Source organism: Rhinolophus sinicus, chromosome 14, assembly GCF_057876585.1.
Source record: "Rhinolophus sinicus isolate RSI-liver-muscle chromosome 14, RSI-T2T, whole genome shotgun sequence".
Classification (NCBI taxonomy): domain Eukaryota; kingdom Metazoa; phylum Chordata; class Mammalia; order Chiroptera; family Rhinolophidae; genus Rhinolophus; species Rhinolophus sinicus.
Genome location: NC_142514.1, coordinates 71918259 through 71931322, shown reverse-complemented (window position 1 = coordinate 71931322; position 13064 = coordinate 71918259). Strand labels below are relative to the sequence as shown.

Below are 13064 nucleotides of genomic sequence, written 5' to 3'. Positions count from 1 at the left end.
TGCTTTTCCCTTATTACTATTAGTGCTAGTATTATTGTTCATTGATTTCAGTCTGTTACTTTAGAGATTGTGGAATTTGGACACCAATGTTAGGTTATGTTGGCTTCCATAGCTGGTGTGGCTAAACGTAAGTCATCACAAATCTCATGAAACTGCTATCTTCAAGAGAATTCTAGGTGAGTTCCTCACAATCCATCATCCTCACCACCTTTCCAAACCTTTGTCAACACCCATGTTCTTTCCATTTGAGGAGCCGCCTGAGTTAACCCTCACCTGTACAGCCCTGCTTCCAAGTGTCTGGTCTTGGGCACCATTCTGACACATGGTGCCTAAATTCTGCTCCACATCTTTATATCCCTATTTCTGTCAATAGCACCAATGGTCTCTTGAAAACCTAGACTGGATTTCTTGAGTTATCATTGAATCTACATTATCCCTTCCCCGAAGACTACTTATTAATCTGTTACCACCTTGCTACGGACATTAGCATCTCAAATCACATAATTTTTCCAGGGTCTTTCTGGACCCCTTCTGACTCTATTCTGTACACTGCCATCAGATCATTCTCCCTAAAACACTGCTTCCACATCAAACCACTATGCACACACTCATAATCGCCAATGCCTTGCCTCTGTAACTGCAGGACAATTTCCAAATGCATTAGCTCAACATTTAAGGCCCTTTATGATCTGACCTCAGCCCACCTCTATGGACCAGGCTACTAATTGCCCCCTCTAGCTGGTGTGATCTGTGAAATACAAACACAGAGTCGTTAAGCTTTCTTGCCTCTGGTTTTTCATTCAGGCAAATTCCCAGGGATTCACATCCTTGTTTTCCCAGTTTTTTATTTCAGATCAAATTTCAGGTTCTCTACAAAACTATTTTAGCCTAAAATAACTGCCTTCCTCTTCCTACTATACTTATATAGTTGGGATTATATATACTTCCTTGCGATGTTCAGTATCTGTAGATGCGGGTCCTGATTCCAACCAGATCACAAGCCCGATAAGGGCGTGGATTATGGCAAAGATTTCTAGAACCCCATACTCTGTGCTCAATGAATGCCTGCTGACAGCCCTGCCTGATCACCTCCTTTAACAAGTGTAGTCTACAACCAAGGGAGAGTGCCATGCTGGCCTGCTGAGGAAAGCCACAGACCCAAAGGGATAGAGGCAATGGCTGAAACCAGAATTTTAAGCAGAAACTAGGTCAGAGGCAAATGAAACCATGTGAAAACATATACAAACTCAAATACAGATTAGACCAAAAGAGGAAGCCATGGCAAAAGCAAATAAAAGAGCAAGGGGACTTAATGATCAAGAAAGCGGTGATCATTTCCCAGGGTACACAAATATTGAGTGGTTACATTTTAACTTGAAACTAATATAAGGTTAAATGTCAATTATACCTCAATTTTTAAAAAAAAAAGATCAAGAAAGTAAAAAGCAGATGGTAAGGGTATGATCAGCCTGGGGTCATTCCAAAGCCAAAGTGCAAAATTAAGCAACTTGACCTAACTGGCAAATACAGGACACAGTTCTCAGCAGTGATAGCACACAAACATTTTTCAAGTGCCTCTGGAACTATCACCTAATTTGGCCCTATGCTGAGCCATAAAGCAAGTCTCAACAATGGAAAGAGATCGATATTAGTTAAGTATATTCTATGACTGTGATAAACAGAAAAGCCAAAAAAATTACTGTTTTGAAAATAAGTAATACAATTTTAAATAACACTGGGTCAAAGACAAAATGACAATAGAAACTTCAAAACATTTTACATAAATGATGAAAATAAGAAATAAAACATGTTGGATACAGCTAAAGCTGTGCTTACAGCAAAATTTATAGGTTTATATGTATATATTAAAAAAGAGAAAGACTGAAAATTGATGTTCTAAATATCCATCCCAAGAATTTAGAAAAAGAATAACAAGTTAAACTTAAAGAAGCTGAAGAAAGGAAATAATATGAGGGTAGAAATTAAATAAAAAATAAAACAAATACATAGTAGAGAAAATCAGCAAAGTCAAAATTAGTTATTTTAAAAGACTAATAAAATTGATGGACCGTTGGCTAGACTGATTATGAAAAAAGAGAGAAAGCAAGATTTACCAATATGGGGAAATGAAAAATAGTACATTAGTATAGCTCCTATAGACATATTTTAAAGAGAATATAGGGATAACTTTACACCGATAAATTTTATAATTTAAGTGAAATGAACTTTTAAAACATAACTTAAACCAAAACTAAAGCTGGAAGAGATTAAAAACATGAATATCCCTTTAGCTATTAAAGAAATTGAACCTGAAACTAAAAACTTCACATAAAGAGAACTCCAGGTCTAAGTGGCTGCAGCACTGAGGTATCAAAAGAATAAAATATCATAGCCAATTTGGATGTATTCCAGAAATACAATATTAGTTTTAGATCCAAAAATCAATGCAATTTAGCACATTAGGAGAATGAAGAGGAAAAAAAATCATTTCAACAGATACAGAATAGGTATGTAATATGATTCAAAACCCACTGCTATTTTAAAAATCTTAGCAAACAAAAAATTTCCTTATTAAACAGAACCTCCTATATCTGACAAAATGTACAAAATCTTAAAACAAACATCATTCTAAATGGTGAAATACTGAAGGTTTCCCTGCTGGGATTAAGAATGAGATAAAGATGTTTGCTACTACCATTTGTATTCAATTTAGGATTGGAAGTACCAAAAATGTAAGGAAAAAGTCTGTAAGAGTAAGAAACAAGTAAAACTGTCATTGTTTTCCAGCAAAATGATACTGAGTTTAGAAAATCCAAAAGAAACTATTACAAGTAATAATTTTAGGAATGTTACTGGAAACAATGTCAAATATACCAGTCAACTGTATTTCTAATAAACCAGCAAAAAAAAATAATTAGAAAATTAAAATTTCGAACAATAGTATTTATCATAGCACCAAAAAGCACAAAATACCTATGAATAAATCTAAGAGCTATGCAACACAGACTACATATAATACGTAAGTGAGAAAACTAAGACTTAAATAAATGGGGGGACATACCATGCTTATACACTATTTGACTCAATATTTTAAAGATTGGTCTATTAATTCAATTCAATCCCAACAAAAATTCCAGTAGGTGTTTCTGGGAAAATTGGAAAGTGGATTCTAAAATGCATATGAAAATAAAAGGACCTGGAATAGACAAAACAATCTTTAAAACGAACGAAATAAGTTGAAAGTTTTATACTAACTGGCATCAAGATTTATGATAAAGCTAAAATAATTAAGACAATACGGCACAAACATAAACAATAGACCAATGGAACAGCATAGAGAGGACAAAAACAGATCCACACATAGATAAACATAAGACATAGGAGAGTGATATGGAATTTTGAAGAACTAGTACAGCATCAACAAGTTATTCAAATGTAGAAAAACTAATCTTGATCAACCTCATACCATATCCAGATAGCAGATTGTGGCTTTAACAGTAGAAAGTAAAATAATCAAGCTTCCAAACAAAACAAAAAACCCCATAGGAGTCCTTGAGATGGGCAAAGGTGATTGCTTTTTAAACAGGACACAGAAAACATTAATGCTAAAAACAAAATTCATAAATTAAACTTTGTTAAGATTATGGACATCTGTTCTACAAAACATGTCATTAAGAGAGTGACAAGGCAAGCCACAGAATGGGAGAAGATAATTTTGATAAATATATTCAACTAATGAGTCATTTTATAAAGAACTCTTACAAATAAATATGGGGGGAAAGGCAGACAATGCAATAGAAAAATGGACATAAGACTTGAATAAAAACTTTACTAAAAACATGCCAAAATAGCCAAAAGATATATATGAAAAGTTATTCAACTTTACAGTCATCAGGGAAATGCAAGTTAAAATTGCAATGAAGTACCACCATTCATCTACTAGAATGGCTAAAATTCTTTAAACTGGCAATAATGTAGATTGGGGAGGCTGAGTGGCAACTCCAATTTTCATACACCACTGGTAAGGGTGTGACCTGGTACAGCCACTTCGGTACATTATTTTGCAATATCTATTATATTAAAGATAAAATATGTATCTCATGTGACCCAGTAATTCAACTGAAGTACTTACATGTGTTCACCAACAGATATATCAAAGAAGTTTATAATAGCACTACTCACGAAAGCCCCAAACTGGGAGCAAAACAAAATTCCATCAACCGTGGAATACATAAATACGCAGTGCTATAGTAACCCAATGGAATACTCTACTGCAATGACAATAACAAACTATTGTTATGTGAAACAAAAGGAATGGATCTCACAAACATGAATCTCACAACTTCTTTGAATGAAAGAAGCCAAACATAAAAGTTTATAACACAGTATATGATTCTATTTTTAAAGTTCAAAAACAAGAAAAGCTAATCTATGATGATAGAAGTCAGGGTAATGGTTTGCCTCAGGGGGTAATGTCTGGAAGGGTAGATGGGGCAGGGCTTCCAAGTTGCTCATTGTGATATAATCTGTATTTGGAAATAATATATTTGGTCTTTGTCTGCGTTCCTGACATAGAACTCCTACAACCCTTTGAATTTCCTGAGTGACGAGGATAAAGGGAGCTGCTTTTGTTCTAATGAGGTAACTCTTAGCAGGCACCTAGACGGCTTCAGGAAGCAGGCTGGTTGACAGAAAGACTAAGCCCTGATTAAAAATTTGGAACTTTCAGGGCCACCCCTCAACCTCCAGGGAGGGGAGAGGGCCTGGAGATTGAGTTCATCATCAATGGCTGGTGATTTAATCGATCGTACCTGCATAATGAACCTCCATAAAACTCCCTAACTGACCTAAACGACGGGGTTTGGAGAGCTTCTGGAATGAACATATCGAGATGCTGGGAGGGTAGCACACTTGGAGAGAGCCTGGAAGCTCCGGGCCCCTCTTGCCGTACCTTGCCCTACAAATCTCTATCATCTGGCTTGTTCCTGAGTTGTACCTTTTATAATAAACCAGTAATCGTTAAGTAAAGCACTTTCTTAAGTTCTTTGCATTGTTCTAGCAAACTATCAAATGGTGGGCATGGGGGTGTCAAAACCCCCGACTTTGTAGCTAACTCAGACAGCAGTGTGGGTAACATGGGGACCGGCTACTTGCAGCTGGCACCTGAAATGAGGGAAGTCTTGTGGGACTGATCCCTTAAAACTGTGGAGTGTGAGCTAACTCTGGGGAGTTAAGAGAATTGAATTGCAGGACTCCTAGCTGGTGTCGGAGAGCTGGAGAAATGGTGCGAAAACACCACCACATATGTGGTGTCGGGGACGAAAAAAAAAACACCTCGCACTGGTTGTGTTCTATTTCTTGATATGGCTGCTGGTTACACAGATCTACTCACTTTGCAAACATTCATCAAGAAGTCCACTCAGGATCTGAGCATACTTTGGTATGTATGTCATATGCCAGTAAGAGGTTTAGTTTTTTTTTTTAATGTGCTCAGTGTTGAGTGTGTATGTGTGTCTGTATAGCCACTCACCCTTCTGACAGATAGTTGGATGCTCAGGTAAAGAGAAGAAGCTTCACAAATTGGGATATTCCTGCTAATTAGAGTCTAAGAGAATAGACGTCAAGAAAAAAATAAACAGAGAAGAGTGAGTGGCCTGAATCTGTGTGTGAACAGAAAAGGGATTCTCCCCGAAACGGAGGCTTTAGAATTATAAATAATCTTTAGTCCAAAGTGGCTTTTAAATCCCCTAATAATGGAAAATCTGATATCATGTAGACAGCACAAAGAATAATTTCACATTATAAATTGAGGAAAATTTATCAACTCCGTTTGGTTTTAATAGCCTCCAGTTTTTAGTGGTGTCTTCTTAAAGCTGTTATCTTGGCAGCACAGTGCACCCATTCAGGGGCCATTCGACCATGACTTTTTATTAAATTACAACAAGATTAATTTTTCAGTTTTCCCCGCAAAGAGATATATATTGCACCTCAGCTCTAATTCTGATTGCGTAAGTCAAGTAAGCAGTCTTTTCTCTAACCTATTACTTCTTGAACTTGACTAAAATGTCTCTGCTTACAGGGACATATACCTACTTTGTCTCAAGGCTGTGACAGGCAGAGAGCTTGCTAATCTCTATGCCACTAGGAGATATTTGATTAGCAAATCTGATTTAATCAACCTAAACTTGATGAAGAAATATCATAATAAATATTTGCAATGTCTAAATTCAAATAAAAGCACAGCAGGAAAAAATAATCATACAATATTCAGAAAAATTTGATCATTCTCTCATCAACCTTTAGAGAGCTAACTGCATGTCAGAAACAGGGCCAGATGATGGGCTCACACAGATGAATAAGGCAGCCATAATGAGGAGTCCTGACTCTCAAACCATTTAGGAACCAGTGGAGAAGAAGGGTGTGAGAACAAATGGTTCCCTTATGACAGAAGGCACACACCACTGTCAGGTCGGAAGCCTCTGTGGAGGCAGAGAGGAAAGGCTCTGCTCTGAGACTGTAGGGACAGTTTACAGAATAGATGATGCCACAGTGAGTCTTAAAGAGAAAAGGGTTGATGAGAACTGGGAAGGGATTCTAGGCACATGCAAAGGGGTGTGGAAAAGGCTCCTGCAATCGAGAAACTCTAGAAAGTTCTGTAAGTCCCATATGCATGTAGGAAGCTGGTGGAAGATGGCGCTGGACAAAACCCACGAAAGTGAGAACTTCTGAAGGAATTTCACTAACAGTGTTTTGTGTTTTGGGCACCACTCTGGCTGAGCTGTGAAGGACACACTGGCAGGCACTTGGTGGACCATCTAGAAGGCTGCAGGAGCAGGTGTGAAAACTAAGGAGCTTAAATTAGGAAAGGGAGAAGGGCCAGATTCAAGAGATTCTGAGAAGGTAAAATCAAGGCAAATTAGCATTGACTGGGTGTGAAGAGTGAGGAACAGGAAACATCTAGGCTGACTCCAAAGTTAATAGGATTGAAAGGATGGAAGGGGTGACTTGGAAGGGATTAGAAAGGAATGGGGCTGGGTCCATTCAGGTCCTCATGTCCTGAGTTATCATGGCAAACTGACAGGAACTATGCTCTCTTCCTCTGGCTCCCACCCCCCACACAGGTCACTGCTGGGTGTCTGTCTGCTGTTGGTGCCCTGAGACAGGGAATATGTGAGGCCTGAAGAGGAGAGAATGGATATACATATAAGAGGCAGCACAAAGAATATATATATATATATATATATATATATATATATATATATATTTACCATACACATGTAGGGTGCCTGGGAGAAATCAAGGTAGAAATTTCAACTAGTCGAAAATGGACCTTAAACTAAGAAAAGTGGTTTAGCCTGAAAACTAATTCCAATGTCATGTCTATAAAGAGGCTGTTGAAACTGTTAAGGGCCTTTTAGTGAGGGACACATAATAATGAAAAATGAAAGCCTATCAGTAACTCTAAGGAAAAGTCACACTTTTTTGTTGTTTTGGATGGCAATGGTCGTTAGTGTAAATGGTGACATCACTGTCACTATCATGATTTTTAAGAAGTGTACATGGGAAATTTTGAGCTAATCTGAGAGAGTATAAAAATAACAGTGTAAATTTAAACCATCAATGAAAAGCTTCCCCACCACAGCCAAAAAAAAAAAAAAGAGAGAGAAAAAATTACAGCAATTCTCCATTGTCCAATAAACAAATTTCTGAACAATCCCTCCCCTTCCCTGCTCATATTAAATTACTATACTAATTTGGAGGATTAACACTTAACTACTCTGGGTTTAAAAAGCATTAGTGATTTAACTACTGAGATAAGTCTTGGTTTTCCTTTTTTTTTTCCCCTTCTATATTCTATGCTGAGAACTTCCTCTCAAATAAACAGCAATTCCCAATCTCCGTCAGATTCAGCCTCTCTCCCCTGTCCAAGCCACCACATGTACGTACTCTGTTCTGCTACTCGCCATATTCCTACCTTGACCTAAAGGCACTTCTGAGTCTCCAACTCAATCTTTATCTTCATTTTTACAACTCTCCTCCAAGGAGAGTACTCACCATGCTGCCAGCAAAATGCAATTAAGCAAGGGGGAGTCGGATTAACCTAGATGCTATCTACAGTGAAAGAGAATGAACAGTTCAGGTTATTGTTAGTTTTTTGAAACTTTATTAGGAGAAATTATTTTGTCTGCCCAGCTCCGCTTTTTCTTCACTCTCTCTCCTATTCCTTTCTAAACCTAATGACCTTCTTTAACTTCATCATTCTTCGAAGATTTCTTTAGCTTTGGGCTTCAGACTACAGTGGCAACTGTGTCTTGGATGGGAGAGAGAGGGACGAATAAGAAGGCAGCTACCTAGGGAACCATGAATAATGGGTCCCCTCCCTCCCCGTCTCTAGGCTCCCTAATTGCAAGTACTCAAGTTCCTCATTTCTGGCTTGGAAACCAGTCAAAACTAATCCATATCTCCTTACATAGATACTGCTATTAACCACTTTCTACTTTATAAAAGTGTTTTCTCATTCATTTTCATTAATGTCCCATTATTATAAAAATGTTAAATCACCATAACCGTGCTTCTAAATTATAACCTCAAGGTGAACTTAGAATAAAGTCTAAAGAGAATTTGATTATTCTCCCAAATAATTTCTAAAAATTAAACAGGAAAACTGCCTCAATAATGAAAAAGAGCCTGACATCCATCCATCTACTAAAGAACCTTTTTATTTTTCGTTTCCCTCTTTTCTCTGAGACTTGCTCAGATAATAAAAATTCCTAAGGGATGGACTCATCCATCTAAATATTATTGAGTGCTAGACTGATTAAATCTGGAACTGTTTTAGTTAGCAAACCTTACGAAATTGGAAATGTAATAAATCTCAAACCTGCTATCACGGAAGCAATGGAGAAAATAGGGAGTCCATCTGTCCATCACAGTATTCGCTGGTTCCTTTTAAGTTTTTGTCCCAGGTGGCTACTCACCTTGTCTCCCAAAACAATGAGAGCCCACACCACTCATTCCAAAATTAGATAAAATTATTGAGAACTTTGGTACCACTGAGAGGTAAATGATAGTATTCTTTTCTTTAATTAAGAAATATAGCCATCATTCCCCTTTGCTCCTAGTATGTTCTTGGGCACGTCTGACACAGGAACTGTTTATTCTTTCAACTGGACCTTTTTGGTGATTTTAGTTATAAAGGAATAGTCATTCACTCTCAGATTGAAAAATTTCCACCTCATATAAAAAACAATTTTAGAATTCTGAACTATCATTTTCTGTGTATCCCTCATTAGGTACAGTTTAAGTCAATTTTGTTGCTATTATTTTTTTGGTGTTGAATTACTCTGTGGAATGACTCTGCCTCTGTCTTTGATCTGAGACATGATGCTTTTTTTGCTTTTACTGGTGCTATGCACACAAGGTTTACAATACTGCCGTGAGTACAATGTATGGAAGATCACTGCACTGATATGACTTAGGGTTTAGTGCCTTGGATTTGGTCTTAGCTTTACACAAAACATACACAGAATCTCTCCAACACATTTAGGCTACAGAATAACTATAAAGTCTGATTAAGGCCACTGTAATCATGAGAAAAACTCTAAACTTGGGGGTAAAACAGGCCTTGGTTCAGGAGCTATGATACCTTGGAAATAAATAGCTGCTACTTATTAAATGTCTTCTGGCTTGCTGCAGGCTGGAAGATACTAAAGCTGTCTGTACTTCAGTCTTCAGATCTGTGAAATGGAAATTAGTACTTCCATTTAAGAATAATATGATTTCCATTTGTGAATAATACCTACCCCTCAGTGTTTGTTCCATAACAAGTGAGGTAATTCGATGTATAAGTACTATACTAGTGTTTGCATTTCTGTCTTCACATCCTCTTCCTGCGCTTGTTCCTGAGCCAGGGTTGCCCCTTCTTTTCTAACGCTATGGTCCTCCTAGGGCATTTTCTCCATCACCTTGGCTTCCACTCTCACCTACTGGCCAATGACCCCCGATCTACATCTGCAAGGGGAGTCTTTCCATTTCCAGTTGATCCATGTGTACCCCCACAGAAGCCATATAGGTCCCTTTCACTCAACACGTACAATTTTTCTCTCCTCGTGCACATTCCCTGAAAGGTAATGACACTAATCACCTCCCTTGTGACCCAGGCCAAAATGCTCAGTGTTCCCTTGGATCCCACTTACTCTTTCACACCTTCCCTAGGATCTCAGGCTTTATGCTTTCTGTCTCCTACATATTTCCCCAATCTGTCCTCTCTTCTGTATCCCACTGTCAAAGACTGCCAAGTCCATCGTTGCTCCTCTTCTTGTCTACAGCGGGTCCCCAAGACTTCCATTCCTCCAGGAAACCCTCCTCTAATGCCCTGCCCACATCTTTTGAGCCCGACCCAGAGGTCTGTTGCAGCTGCAGTGGACAGTTCCCCTATACTTCTAGGCCTTCCCATCTCAAATTCCTGAGATTCTGTCTGAGGCCTTTCTCTGGCCACAGAAGCATGTTCAGCCGTGGTGTGGGACAGGCCACAGTACCAGGAATTAAATGTTCCAAGAACAACTCTTAACCAGTGAAGGGCAGGAATTGGCGGACAGAGGTCCCAGTTTCCTCATTGCTGCAAGGGATAATCCTGAGGTGTATTTCCTACACTCAGAGGGTTCCAGCATGATTGAGCCCGTTGCCCACAGGGGACCCTATTCCACAATGCACCCCTTAGTAGCTGTCCTCCCTTCCATGTCTTACCTGCCCATGTTTTCTGCGATCACCTCAAATGAACTAACTGTACCCAAGTCCTTTTCTTAGATCCTCACCTATTAAGCAAAGTTTTGGGGGAATCCAAATTAAGACGAACAGGAATGAGAATGTTATCAGATTTCTTAACAGCAACAATGAAAGTATAAAGGCAGTGAAGTAATACATTCAAAATTCTGAGTGAAAAGTATTTCTAACCAAGAATTCCATGTCTATGCAAAATAAAAATTAAACGTGAGAGTATGATGAAGACATTTTTAGATATGCTGAATGTGATATTGTGATATAATAACAAATATATTTTGGACTATCCATGGTTCTAGGCACACAGCTCCTAAAATCCTTGTAATTCCCTAAGTGACGAAGAGGAATGGGGGCATCTTTTGTTATAATATTTGGTCTTTTTTCCTCAAATAACTCAATAACTCAAATAACTCCAGTTCCTGAAATAGCTTCAAAGCTAAGGTGAAAGGAATGTCTTATTATTCATTACAAGCCCTTTCAACCACATCTGAGTTTATGCTAATGAGGTGACTTTTAGAAATGCTCCTAAGGATTTGGGGCTGGTTGCCAAGGGAACCAACCATGTGATTAGAGGACTGGAACTTTCAGTCCCACCCCACCCACCGCTACCTCTGGGGAGGAGAGAGGGGATGGATGCTGAGTTAATCACTAATGGCCAATGATTTAATCAATCATGACTATATAATGAAACCTCTATTAAAAAATGCCTATGCAAATGAGTTTGGAGAGCTTCCAGGTTGGTGAACACATGCAGTTTGCTGGAAAGACATGGAAACTCCACATCAGTTCCCCCATAGCCTGCCCTATAGATCTCTTCCACCTGTCTGTTTCTGAGTTATATCCTTTTTATTCTAGTAAGTAAACTGTTTTCCTGAGTTCTATAAGCTACTCTAACAAACTGTTGAATCCAACGTAGGGTGGCAGTCATGAGAACCTCCGATTCAGAAGCACAGGAAACAATCTGCACTTGATATTGACATCTGACGTGTAGGGTCAGGGGCAGTTTTGTGAGACTGAGCCCTTAACCTCTGGGGTTTCTGCTAACCCCAGGTATTTAGTGTCAGAATTGAATTAAATGGTAGGACACCCAGCTATTGTCCACAAAAATTAGAGAATTGCTTGGTGTGGGGAAGAAAAAAACCCACACATCTGGTATCAGAAGTGGTGAGTAGACTAGAGAAACAGTGAGAGGTATTCCTTTCACTGAGTCTCAAAACCTAATGACCATCTAACTACCCAACCTCAGGAAACTATTAGAAGATGTCCTCTGCCAAAATTGGAGTCAACCAAGAAACAGGTAGGCATAAAACCCTGGAACTGAGATCCATACAGAAGAGAAGCACAAGGAATTCCCAGAATGATGGTCAAGGAAAATCTAAGACAACATATGTGCTGCAGGCCTAGAAAACAACCTTTGCAGACCGGAACTACAGCTGTGAGGACTCCACAAGGGAGTGTTCCAAGAAAAAATAAAGGAAACTGATGAAACACAGTGAGATTTGCTCTACGTATTTTCTAAGGCGGCAACATCAACACTCCACTCTCCAGCCCCTGTACCTCAAGATGGCCTTCAGAAAGAAGATCCATTTTGTTTTTAGAAAGAGCTTGATTTGGTCATTAACTAAGCATGAGAGAACCCCTTGTGAAATCCTGATCTGGAAACCCAGAATTTCAAATGTCTGCCAGTGGCTGAGTGGTCTCTATGTATAAACATAACTTAGAGGAATACAAAGTGCTGAATAAGATGGTGTCAGAGTGGTAGGGGGCTGTGTATATTGTGTGTGTGTGTGTGTGTGTGTGTGTGTGTGTGTGTGTGTGTGATTAAAAAGGGTAGAGGATGCCTCCTCAGCAGCAGGGGATACCAGACCTCTGAAAGGGGGTCACAGAGGAAGTTTTCCTCACCTTGATCCTGGATCCACCATCTTACTCAATGAGGACAGCATACCTTCTCTCCCACTACCATGAAATCTCATTAAATTCCTATATAGCCAGTAAGGGAACCAAACCTGGTGAAGCAGAATACGAAATAAACAGTGGCTTTGCCTCTTGCTATGAGTCCTCAACCTGTCCAAACATGAGGGCTTTTAAGAGCATGCTGTCAATTTTACTTTTCCCGTCACTAATAAACATGACACTAATAGATATGATTAGTGTGCAGGCCATAGTGAATTCATATACTGTTTGCTGATCAAGGGGATAGTACACTATAGCCCTGATGAGCATAGGATCCAGTTTCACTGGAATTGGGTTCATATAAGCCCAGACAGCAACCTATACAGACTGAA

At 38.8% G+C, this 13064-nt stretch overlaps 1 protein-coding gene across 6 annotated transcripts in view; it reads right to left on the bottom strand.

Annotated features, from left to right (window-relative positions):
• Positions 1–13064, bottom strand: part of DCDC2 (doublecortin domain containing 2) — a 159290-nt gene that overhangs the window by 72720 nt on the left and 73506 nt on the right. The window lies entirely within an intron of this gene.